We start from the raw sequence: 11059 nt of genomic DNA, 5'->3' as shown, positions 1-11059 counted from the left end.
GAGATACTGGACTGGACCAAGAGCCTCCCCCATTCTAAGCATCAGCAGGGGGAACCCTCCTGGAGCAGCTTCTGGTCACCTGCATGTCCTCAAATAACACTACTTCACATGAGAGATTTGATGCTGATATCATTGGGGCCTAAACTGGCTTCCTCTCACACTCGTCAGTATCTATTGTTATATTTTCCTGGATTGAAAATATATATATATATATTGATATATTTAACACTCAAAACTACATCAAAAAATAAAAAAAGATGTTGTCAGTACAGATAAGAAACAGTTAGACTTCACAAATTTGCGTGTCATCCTTGCGCAGGGGCCATGCTAATCTTCTCTGTATCATTCCAATTTTAGTATAAGTGCTGCCAACAGAAGAAGAAAGACACACACGGTATACACTCACTCATATAGACATATAATATAGGATAAACCTACTAAAATATGTACACCTAAAGAAACTAAGCAAGAGGGAGGACTCTTGCTAAAATGCTCAATTCAGATTGCCTATCCAGAAAGGCAAAGAAGCTGGACATCAGAAGAAGGAGAAAAGAGGGAACAAGTCAGGAGCCTGACAGAGGACCTCTGAAAGGCTCTGCCCTGCAGACTATCAATGCAGATGATGAGACTTATGGGCAACCTTTGGGCAGAGTGCAGGGAATCTTAGGAAAGAAGTGGGAAACTTTAAGATCTGGAGAGGACAGGAACTCCACAAGGAGAGCAACAGAACCAAAAAATCTGAGCACAGGGGTCTTTCCTGAGACTGATACTCCAACCAAGAACCATGCATGGAGATAACCTAAGACCCCTGCACAGATGTAGCCCATGGCAGTTCAGTATTCAAATGAGTTCCATTGTAATAGAAACAGAGACTGCTTCTGACATGAACTGATTGGCCTGCTCTTTAATGACCTCCCCCTGAGGGGAAGCAGCATCACCAGGCCACAGAAGAAGGCACTGCAGCCACTCCTGATGAGACCTAATTGACTAGGATCAGAAGGAAGGAAAAGAAGACCTCCCCTATCAGTGGACTTGGGGAGGGGCATGCATGCAGAGGGTGGAGAAAGGGAGGGATTGGGATGGGAGGAGGGAGGGAGCCACAGAGGAGATACAAAGTGAATAAAGTGTAATTAATAAAGAATTAAAAAACAAAAATTAAAAAAAGAAACAGGAACATGAATTTGTTAACTACTCTTTGATGGAAGCCAGCACTAGTGACCAGGTACCTGGCCACAGAGTGCACACTTTCCCAGGTGAATGAATGACAGCATTTCTCATGGTCCTATGTGTTTGATTATCTTGCTCTCATCAGCCCCGATTCACAGAAAGTGTCTATAAAATGTGCTTTACTGCTCCCCATTCCCAGTCTTTTAGAGCTTTGTAATATGAGACAGGCAGCATGCAGGCTGCGGCTTCGTGAGAATGAGGGAAGGTCTGATGTCTTATTACCTGGCACGACCTTTGCTTTGGAATTAAAGCAGGACTAGTTCCACAGCTGGTCACTCCACTGCCCGCTGTCTGCTCCTTATGTCAAGTCAGCACATTACTGATGTCCGTTCAGTATTAAAACTTGAAAAACAGTGACCATAAAACTTGATACCGCTCATTAAATTAAATGGAAAACGAAAATCTTGCATAAATAAAATTTAGTGCTACCTCTTTTTTAACCTGAAGGGTAATATATTTTAAATAGTGTATTTTAATACTATGAAAAAAAGATCTCAACATTAACAAGTCAGGCTCCTTGTATCTGTATCCTAGACATCACTGTACAAATTCTTCAGGGACAAGCTCCGCACACCTGCCAGTTAAACCCAGCTTTCAGTCTCTTGTACTCTGTAGAGCAAGCTTTGTGCCCAGTCTTCCAGATTGTACCTAAGGTCTGTAGATGTGTGGAAGTATACAAAGAACCAGAGAACATTGTCTCTCTGTCTCTGTCTCTGTCTCTGTCTCTGTCTCTGTCTCTGTCTCTCTCTGTGTGTGGGGGGGGTATGTGTGTCACTAGTTCAAGATTGGTATTTGTTGGTTTTCTTGGTTGGTCTGTTTTGTTTTGTTTTTAGGAAGAGTCTGATTTTAGATTTAGATTGCTTTTCCTTCTGCATCAGCTCCCAGGTATTGGAGTTGTGGGTACACACCACCACACTAGGCTTCACCATGTTTTCTACGAGACTCCCAGGGTTTAGGCACATTTCCCTCCTTAAGATGAGAGGTATGTCTCAGCACTGGGGCAGTCAGTCAGCCTACAGTGGCCTCTGAAGTTTATTTACTCTATGGTACTGGATAAGCAATGTCACTTTCAGTATATCACATTCTTGGTGTCCCAAGAATGGAAACTACCATCTAAGATGCAATGCCATGCTTCAGTATAGTAGATTTAGCAGTTCAACTTGCTCTCACATGGCTGATGTTAAAAGTGTTTTTATCTCTAGGTCAGCTGATACCCCACTAGGTTGCCTGTGACAAATTCCACTTCTGGCCACCATGCTTTTCTGAAGCATTAATGGCCAAAACTCATCACTTACCAATATAAGAAATGTCAGTGCCTGCTTTATGTAGCTTGCCCCAAGGCTGATAGGGACAGCCTGTGTTCCTCTGGGATTCTATAACCTCATGGACTCAGCATTCCTCACCTGGAATCATCCATCCCTGCAGCCCTGCCTCTTCCTAGTGCTATGGTGGGTTACCCTTAGGCAGAGATGGCTTTCATTTACGGAAGTATTCCAGCTCACCCCTCCAACTTCCAATAACTGTGAGCCTCATGAGTTAGGAGTTCCGGGGCTTGAATCCTTTCCTACTGAACAGCAGTTTGGCTTCATCGCTTCCTTTCACGAGCAGGCTTCAAAACTTCACTCATTAGTAGCCTTTGCCAAAGAATGAGCATCTCATCAACTAATCCAGCCTTTCTAGAAACCCCGTTACTTATTTAAATTTTGTGCTAACCTTAACAATTTCCACTCATCACAGCTCATTTTCAAAACTTACCAACCTTGGCACTCCCTGAAAAGCAGGATCATCATAATATTGAAGTAAGTGACCTTTCTTCTTAAGTCTCACCAATTTAAAATCTGATCTTGTCAGTAATTTTCTTCTGGGGAGTTACACTGGTTTCTTTCAGCACTTTGCTCTTTTTCTATGGCTGTTATTACCCAACCAATATGCAAATGCATGAGCCCAGAGTGACCACTACCCTGATAACTTCACTTTTATATGACTGCCTGAAACTCTCAGTGAGCTAAGGGAACTGCTCTGCTCTCTGGAGAGTTTCAGCTGAATGTCTCCTTACGGTTCAGCTTAGTCCCCTGTACCAGACGAATTTGCTCTGTCTCTTTCTGAGGACAAGGCCTCTCCAGTCCTCGCCTATGCTGATTATTACTGTGGTGGAACACTCCGTTTAGGCCAGAAAATTGGGTTTAAATGCATCACATCACCACAACAATCTGGTGAGGTTAGGTGTTATCATGAGCCGCACTCTCCGGATGATGAACTCAATGCATAGAGATTCCAAACCTTCCCGAGAGCCCAAGGAAGCCAGCCTAGAGATGAGCTGGGTAATCACTGTCAGGTCCCGCCTTATCTTGTTTCTAATTCCTGTTTGTTCCTCACAAAGGTCTCCACACTTCTACAATTTTATTTTATTTTTTTGAGAAGAGATGCTTCTTTTGGTCATATAACATTACCTCATCTTTCTTCGTAATAGTTTGGTTTATCTGAAAACCAAGGATTATCATATCCTTTCCCCAGATTACAGGAGTGAGTTCCTGCTCTCAGAGCCTCCACGTCACACTTACTTCTCTATGGCCCAAGTTCAGTTACTTTGTTTTTTCCAGCCACTCTGGCCACTAGGTTCTGAAGTAGGAGAGAGAGGGAGAGAAAGAGAGACTTACCAGATTTACCTAATGTGTGTCCCTCGAAGGTATATTACATCTTGACAAATATCAAGAGGAGTATGTCCCTTTATCCCCATTTCTTGTCTTCTCAATGGAAACATCGAGAGAAGGGACACTTTTCTCAATAATAAGGTTAAAGTGGGAAATTACATTGGAATTCATTGAACTCAGGGCCTCCTTTAACCTCTCATAGGAGAAATCTCCTACCTACAGTTAATGGCCAGCTAGTTAATTTTTTTTTCAGTAATGCTTTTGCTAGATGATCAATAGTTTCAATCAAAACTCTAAATTTATTTACATTAAATCCGGTACTCTCTGATCATTATCTTCCCGAGTTTAACATAAAATATGCCTGGCTATAGCTGTTTCAGTATGCACATATATACCCACAGGTTCAGAATAGAGGAAAGACTACTCGCTAGGTAACACATTCCGGCAAACACATACGATGGTAGTACATACAAAAATATCTAAATAATCTCTGATGGGTTGAACTTTCTTAAAATAGCAAATATGGGCAGAAAGACTATAAGAACAATATGTAGAGGCTCTAAAATTGTCCTCAAAAAACAGGTGTGTGTCTGTTCAGAAGGAGAAGCACACACTTTTTAGTTTTACATTCTCCCCCCTTCCAACTGAAATCTCTCTCATCCTAGTAACATATTTTTGATAAGGGCATTCAGAGCCATCTGTAAGTCCCTTAATTCTCTAATTTGCCTTAATGTTCTCTCCCTTGATAAAAATTACACCGTTCCAAATGGAAGCGTAGGCTTAATAAAAGTCCCAACTATTATAAAGAAAAAGTGTTCAATGCCTAGAGTTTGCTGATAAAAAATTCTGCATGAGTAAGGTAAACTGGAAATCCTGGAAGGCAGAGGGAAAATTAAAAATTCTGGGAAATCTGCAGCGTTTCAAATGTGTTATAGCTGTAATTATAACCAAACTCGTATCCACTCCTACATCTGATATTCATATTAAAGTCAAAATTCAAACATAATGTGGGAACTAAATGCCATTGTACGTTATATGCTTCACTTATGAGATTATGTGTTTGCGGACAGGAGCTTGTGTCATGGAGGGACACTAATTTAATGGAAAAAAAATGATGATCTCACACAAAAGAGTCAGTTTCCTTTCAGCTCATCCTTCTTCCAAAAATAATAAACCGCCTCTCTGGCAAGGGCTTACGCCACGTAAGCATCCTAATATGGCGTGGCTCCCCTGGGTCGTCTTGCCCCGTGAGGGGCCCATCCTCGTGAGGAAGAGGTGGCTAGCTCTAAAGAAAAACCACCTGTGGTTCAAAAAGACCCATGGTTTTAAACATATACACAGATACGTTTCAGAAAGTGAGTATGTGCAAATAAAATTCCAAGAGGTGCCCGGGCCATTATAACCAGCCTGGCTGCACAGGCATTGTCAAACGAGAGGGTGGGGAAGGCAGAAGTGTCGAAACAGATCCTGGCTCACTGCTCAGCGTGCTTAAGCTGCGTTAACGTGCATTTAAAATACCTGCTGCGTAAATAAACTAATATATATATATATATATATATATATATATATATATATATATATACTCTATTACCTTTCTAGCGACGAAACTGAGATGGTGCCCGTTGTTCCTCTCCTTTTATAACTCTGTTCCATTTTCATATGCGTTCATAACTCACCCCCTTCTCGAGGCAGATTTGAGGCCATGTCTAAGACAAACGGAAGGCTGGGAAGACGGATCAGTGGATAAGGCGCTTGCCACGAAAGCAACGACTTGCCTTTAGCTCCCAGCACCCACGGCAGAGCCGAGTGTGGCAGCGCGCATGCCTGCAATCCCGGGACGGACGACGTGGAGACAGGTGGATGAGACAGGCGGATGCCCTGAAGGAGACTGCTGGATCGATGAGCTCCAGGTTAAAGTGAGGTGAAGCTTGGTTGAGGAAGATGTCTGACATAGACGGGAGGCCCCCACAGGCCCGGGCACACGTGTGCGCAGTGTACACCTGCACGCAAGAAGACACCACACACACACACACACACACACACACACAGAGACAGAGACAGAGACAGAGACAGAGACAAAAAGAGAAATAAAAAAGATTGTGCTAGAAAGTTAATCGGGAAAGCATAAGACCATGAAAGTGAACAAAAAAGTGAGCGCCGGAGAAGGGCTAGCAGGTTGCACATCATTCTATTTGTATTTTCTGCAGCCTTTGACTGCTATCTTACTACGAACTGTGTCCATGGAGTCAAAGAGAAGTCCTCAGTAATGGAAAAGAGTAAAGAAAAGCATAAGAGTCCCCAAATGCTTCAGGCAAACAGGATAAATCTTTGTCCTCTAATTATTTTACAGTTTTGCCTCCAGTGGTTATAATTTCCAAATAAGGGACCAAGTACCTAAAACAGAATGCTGGTCAGCATTATTCCGAGCTGGAATGCATCCACCTCATCATCTACATTTTAGATCTCACCCTTCCAGAAGTTCTGTCTTTTTACATCGGGAACAATACGACTTTTTCTAGCACAGTCCTCATTAACATCCCATGTAACTGAGGCTTTCAAATATTTGCTTTCATTTTCTTGTCCCGTTCCAGACCTCACAGGCAGCCGACGACGTCTTTCAGATGCACTTCTTTCTAATCCAAAATGAGCCTGAGTGATGTCGGCGAGAGAGAGAGACAGCTCCATAGCAACTGTGACAGGAGCCTCTAAGTAGACACACGTTTCTAGAGGGATGATGCTGGTTACTCACAATAATGCAACGGGGCTTGCAGTGAAATAACCTTCCGCCTCTAGTAGGAGAAATGAGTGTCTCAGAGTGCCGAAGGCTGTTCCTCAAGCACCCTCCTTGTGTCAATAGACCTGTATTATTTTTGCAACCGGGCTTCCGCTTTGTGAAAGCAAAGATTCAGAGCCCGAAGAGACACTAGCCTCCTTTAGTAAAGTGATTTAAATGACCGTGGTTTTCAACCTATGTATATATAAAAGGAAGAGAACTAAGATAATTTTGTCACTAGGTTTTGTAATTTTCCTTTTCACATATGAGTAATTTTAGCCCTTTAAGAAAGCCTGCCGAGTTACTACGGCAGGCATTGTTACTACAGGCACTAAAATATCAGTCACCCTTGCAGTTCATAGAAAGAAAATCAAATTTTATTTTAGTGAAGTTTTCATAACAGCCTTTTGGTAATAATGTTGAAGAATCATGATATATTTAAGAGATATTAATTCCAGTAATAGTCATTTATCTTTGGTGTCAGAGACAGACAAAGGCTTAGGGAATAGAAGACTTACGATGACATATTATAGACTCACTTTCCAGATCTTAGATTTTTTTTATTCTTCCTCTCAAACGACAGATAATGAAGCTTTATCAACTTCCTTTTATTAAAGCTAAAAATATATCCCTTAATAGGATCATAAACATTTAATGAAACTTGCAGCTGCACTGAATCTTCAAATTAGGTGAGGATGGCCAAGTAGTTCATAGAAAAGTAAATCAGCATAATTCATACATTATAAGTTTACAACCCTGCTTATTTTAATTTAATGCATCCCTGGGTCTGCCCTCTCTCTTCAAATCCAGACTCACATTACAAAATTCCAAAAGAAACCTGTTATCCAAAAGTGAGTCCATTTTCTCTCTAAGCACATGAGACAGGTCAGTATAATAAGCTGAAGTTTAAGAAGCTAAACGAGGACGCTGGACACTTTATTCCTATCTGCCTACTGTTTTCTAGGGATAAATTGAAATTCTTATCATCTCCCTGTCTTAACTCGGGGTCCCCAGAAAAAGACTCTGAGATGAAGGTTCAAGTAAGCGTAGCTTACAAGAAGTGTTCTCTGGTTCAGGAAAGGTGAGGAGGCTACACAACCATCTAAGACCAACCATGTGTCATGTTGAATGTAACTTTGGCTCTATCCCCAAAGAGAGATCTGACAACAGGTCTATCCTGCTTAGCCAACATGGATGAGATATGACAATCCTTGCCTCTGTCAGTGATTTGGTATAAGTTGACTGTGGAGAACATTAGTCCTCATGGTTCTTCTAACAAAGTGGAATTAGGTGGGTTCTAAAACCTTAAGAGCAATTCCCCAGTATGGAGACAGTTTGAAAATGTGAGAGGGAAGCCTCTGGAAGGAGCTAGAGTCCCTGGAGATGATAAAGGATGGAATGAGGTATGGGAGGAGTCTGTCCCAGTCTTCACCCGGGTCACTTTTTAAAAGTAATGCTCAAACAGGTAACTTTTCTCATTCTTTTTCTATTTATTTACTCTTACATTATTCTCTGTTTCTTCTCTGTGCATCTTGGGTTTTGGAGAAGTCAGTTGCTGACAGTAAGGTGCAACCATGTGGGTCAAGGCAGTTCCTACTGTGTTTCACACCTTGATAAGATGCTGTATACTCTAATGGCCAGCTGGGATGTTCAAGAACTTGAATGTGAACCATTTCCCTGGTTCACTGTAACTTCTTTATAGTTGGAATTTGATGCGGGCTCATATAACAAAGAACACAAAATAACAATAAGACTCCAGGCACTGTTTTCCAGACCAGTGGAGGTAGCACAGAGTATAGTTTTCATCAAGGACCTGGTAACTCTCATTAGCTTTAAACTGCTTTATACTCTAGTAGCACTCATCACCTCCTCCTTCCAAGCTTCAGGCACCCAGGAAAGAACAGAGATGAAGTAGGGGACTTAAGCATGAGGCAACTGCCCACCTTGTCTTACAGTAGAGGATCCAGCTACTCAGATTAATGGTGGGTCTACCAGAAAACTCCTTCACAGGTACATTCAGAGTCCTGTCTCCTAGGTGATTCTAAATCCAGTCAAGATGCCAAGATTAATCATTGTAAGTCCATCCTTTGTCAACCTGACATCCAAACACACCATGGTTTAAATGGCTATTATTTTTAATTAAAACATAATTACATCTTTTGCCTCTCCCTTTCTGTCTTCCAGATTTTCTCACACACCATCCCTCTGCTCTTTCTCAAATTCATGGCCTCTATTTCTTTGCATATATACGTGAAAGAAGAGGCAGAAAGATTTTAAGAACTAGTGGTGAGAGAGGACATCAAGCAAACAGGCCTTCCAGATAGGAGACTGATAAACACATGAACTCACAGAGACTGTGGCACACAGCTTGCCAGATGGGGAGTCAGTGCCGAGAGGCACAGTAGACACAAGCCCCCATCCTTAACCCGGAAGTTATCTCCAACTGATAACAGCTCACAAAAGAAAATCAGTGTTTTCCAACAGGGTCTCCTTGGGCATGTAAACCACACTCAAGAGCAGGCCCTGTCAGTAGAGTGCCAACACAAAGTGAACTCAGTGGTATTTTGGGAGGGTTTTCTTTTGTTTGTTTCATAATGATTTGTCTGGGCATTTCCTTTTTATCTTATAGGTCTTTTTCTTATAAAATTAATTAAATAATTATATATATATATATATATATATATATATATATATAAATACAACCTTCTTGATCTGTAGTGGAAGAGGGGGTGGAAAGATTGTAAGAGAAATAGAAACAGTAAGTTTGCTGTGTTATTTAATCTCCTAAAACTGTCAGGTGAAGCTTCATCAACATGGCTCCCTAAAGAAGACCAGAACAGAGATGATATAAATAGACTAACATGAAAATCTCATGAGGCCTTAACCCTAGACAAAGAACTATATGCAACTAATGAATGCTGAGAGGATGAAAACTACTCTTCCCCAGGCAGAGCCCACAGATATACTTTAACCATAACATTCCACCTTGGTCCTCAAAGAATCATGGCCATATCAAATTGCAAATGCATTTAGCGCATCTGCAAATATGGCCAAAATCTTTACATTTCTGACACTGTTCAAAAGCTCAACTTTGAGCTAGAAATGTAACTTGGTAGTAGAGTAGTTGGCTGATATGTGCAAGCCCTAAATTCAATCCCAGCACTGAAAAGCAAAAATAACACAGAGCAAAGTAAAACAGAACAAACAAACAAAACAAATAAACAAATAAACAAGCACTCAGTAAACAAACAACTTTTCAGACTGGAAAGATGGTAAAACAGTTGAGAGAAAGGACTGTTCTTGCAAAGGACCAGAGTTCAGTTCCCAGGACCTATTTGGACAACCTGCTGCTACATGTGAAACCGTTTTCTGGGCTCTGTGGGCACCAGCATTCACATAAACTTAACCACACATATACGTTTTATATATTGAACTTTATATGTAAGCCCAATGTCCAAAGTGTCTTCTGAGACTAAAGACAACACATGTTCATGTGTTGGGGGTATAGTTTATATGTATTTGTGTAGGGTTATATGCCCATGTGCAGATTTAGAGGCCAGAAGTCAACATTAGGTGTCACCCTTAATCACTCTCTGCCTTATTTTTTATAGAGACAGCAGCTATAGTTCTTTTTAAGACAGGATCTTTTACCTAACCCGGAGTTTCAATGATTGGTTAGATTGAGATGCTCTTATCTCTGACTCTTAGCTCTGAGATAAAAAACATACCTGTGTCACAGATACTTCCCCAACTGAGCCATCTCATCATTCCTTAAGACAGACCCTTAACTGTGGTCTTGCATAAGATCAAAATGCAAATTACATACTTCAAAACATACAATGGCCCAAAAAGAGCATTTCCAAAAGAGAAGACAGGAGGATAGCAAAGATGACTGGGCCAAAGAATGTTTGAAGCAGGGAAACAGCAAACCCTACTGTTCTGTGTCCAAACATACAGGATGTATGGTGACATCATCTGAGCCCCTCCCATCCAGTTCTGGTACATGCAACACACATGGCCTCTCTCTTGAGACTGCTTCACATGTGCTGGAAGTTTTCTTTGCCATATCCAGCATCTTGAGGTCTTCATTAAAACTTAAGGCTTGACTTTCATAGCACCATGAAATGGCTTTTCAGGATCTTATTGTAGGAGTCTGACCCTACCACACATGACCTGGACTTGGCAGTTTTCTGGAACCTTGATGCAAAGCATCTTTGATAGCATGACTCTTAGATATTGTCTGCTCTAGAAATCAAGTTTCCAAGTTCTGCTGAGTACTTCTACCACATCTACTTGAAGGCCAAGTGTGGGCAAATGCTTGCACGGATGGTTTTGATGCAGAAACTCCTTTACAGATAGTCTCTCTTCAAATTCTCTCTTTTGTAATAAGTACGTTTTGATGAGTGGG

At 41.3% G+C, this 11059-nt stretch overlaps 1 non-coding gene across 1 annotated transcript; it reads right to left on the bottom strand.

Annotated features, from left to right (window-relative positions):
• Positions 1 to 274: 274 nt before the first annotated feature.
• Positions 275 to 378, bottom strand: LOC132648175 (U6 spliceosomal RNA). Its single transcript, XR_009586552.1, has one exon. It is a non-coding gene; the product is annotated as a U6 spliceosomal RNA (small nuclear RNA).
• Positions 379 to 11059: the final 10681 nt, after the last annotated feature.

Source organism: Meriones unguiculatus, chromosome 15 (assembly GCF_030254825.1).
Source record: "Meriones unguiculatus strain TT.TT164.6M chromosome 15, Bangor_MerUng_6.1, whole genome shotgun sequence".
In the NCBI taxonomy this organism is placed as follows: domain Eukaryota; kingdom Metazoa; phylum Chordata; class Mammalia; order Rodentia; family Muridae; genus Meriones; species Meriones unguiculatus.
Note: the sequence above shows the minus strand (reverse complement) of the source record. Positions and strands in the feature narration are given on the sequence as shown.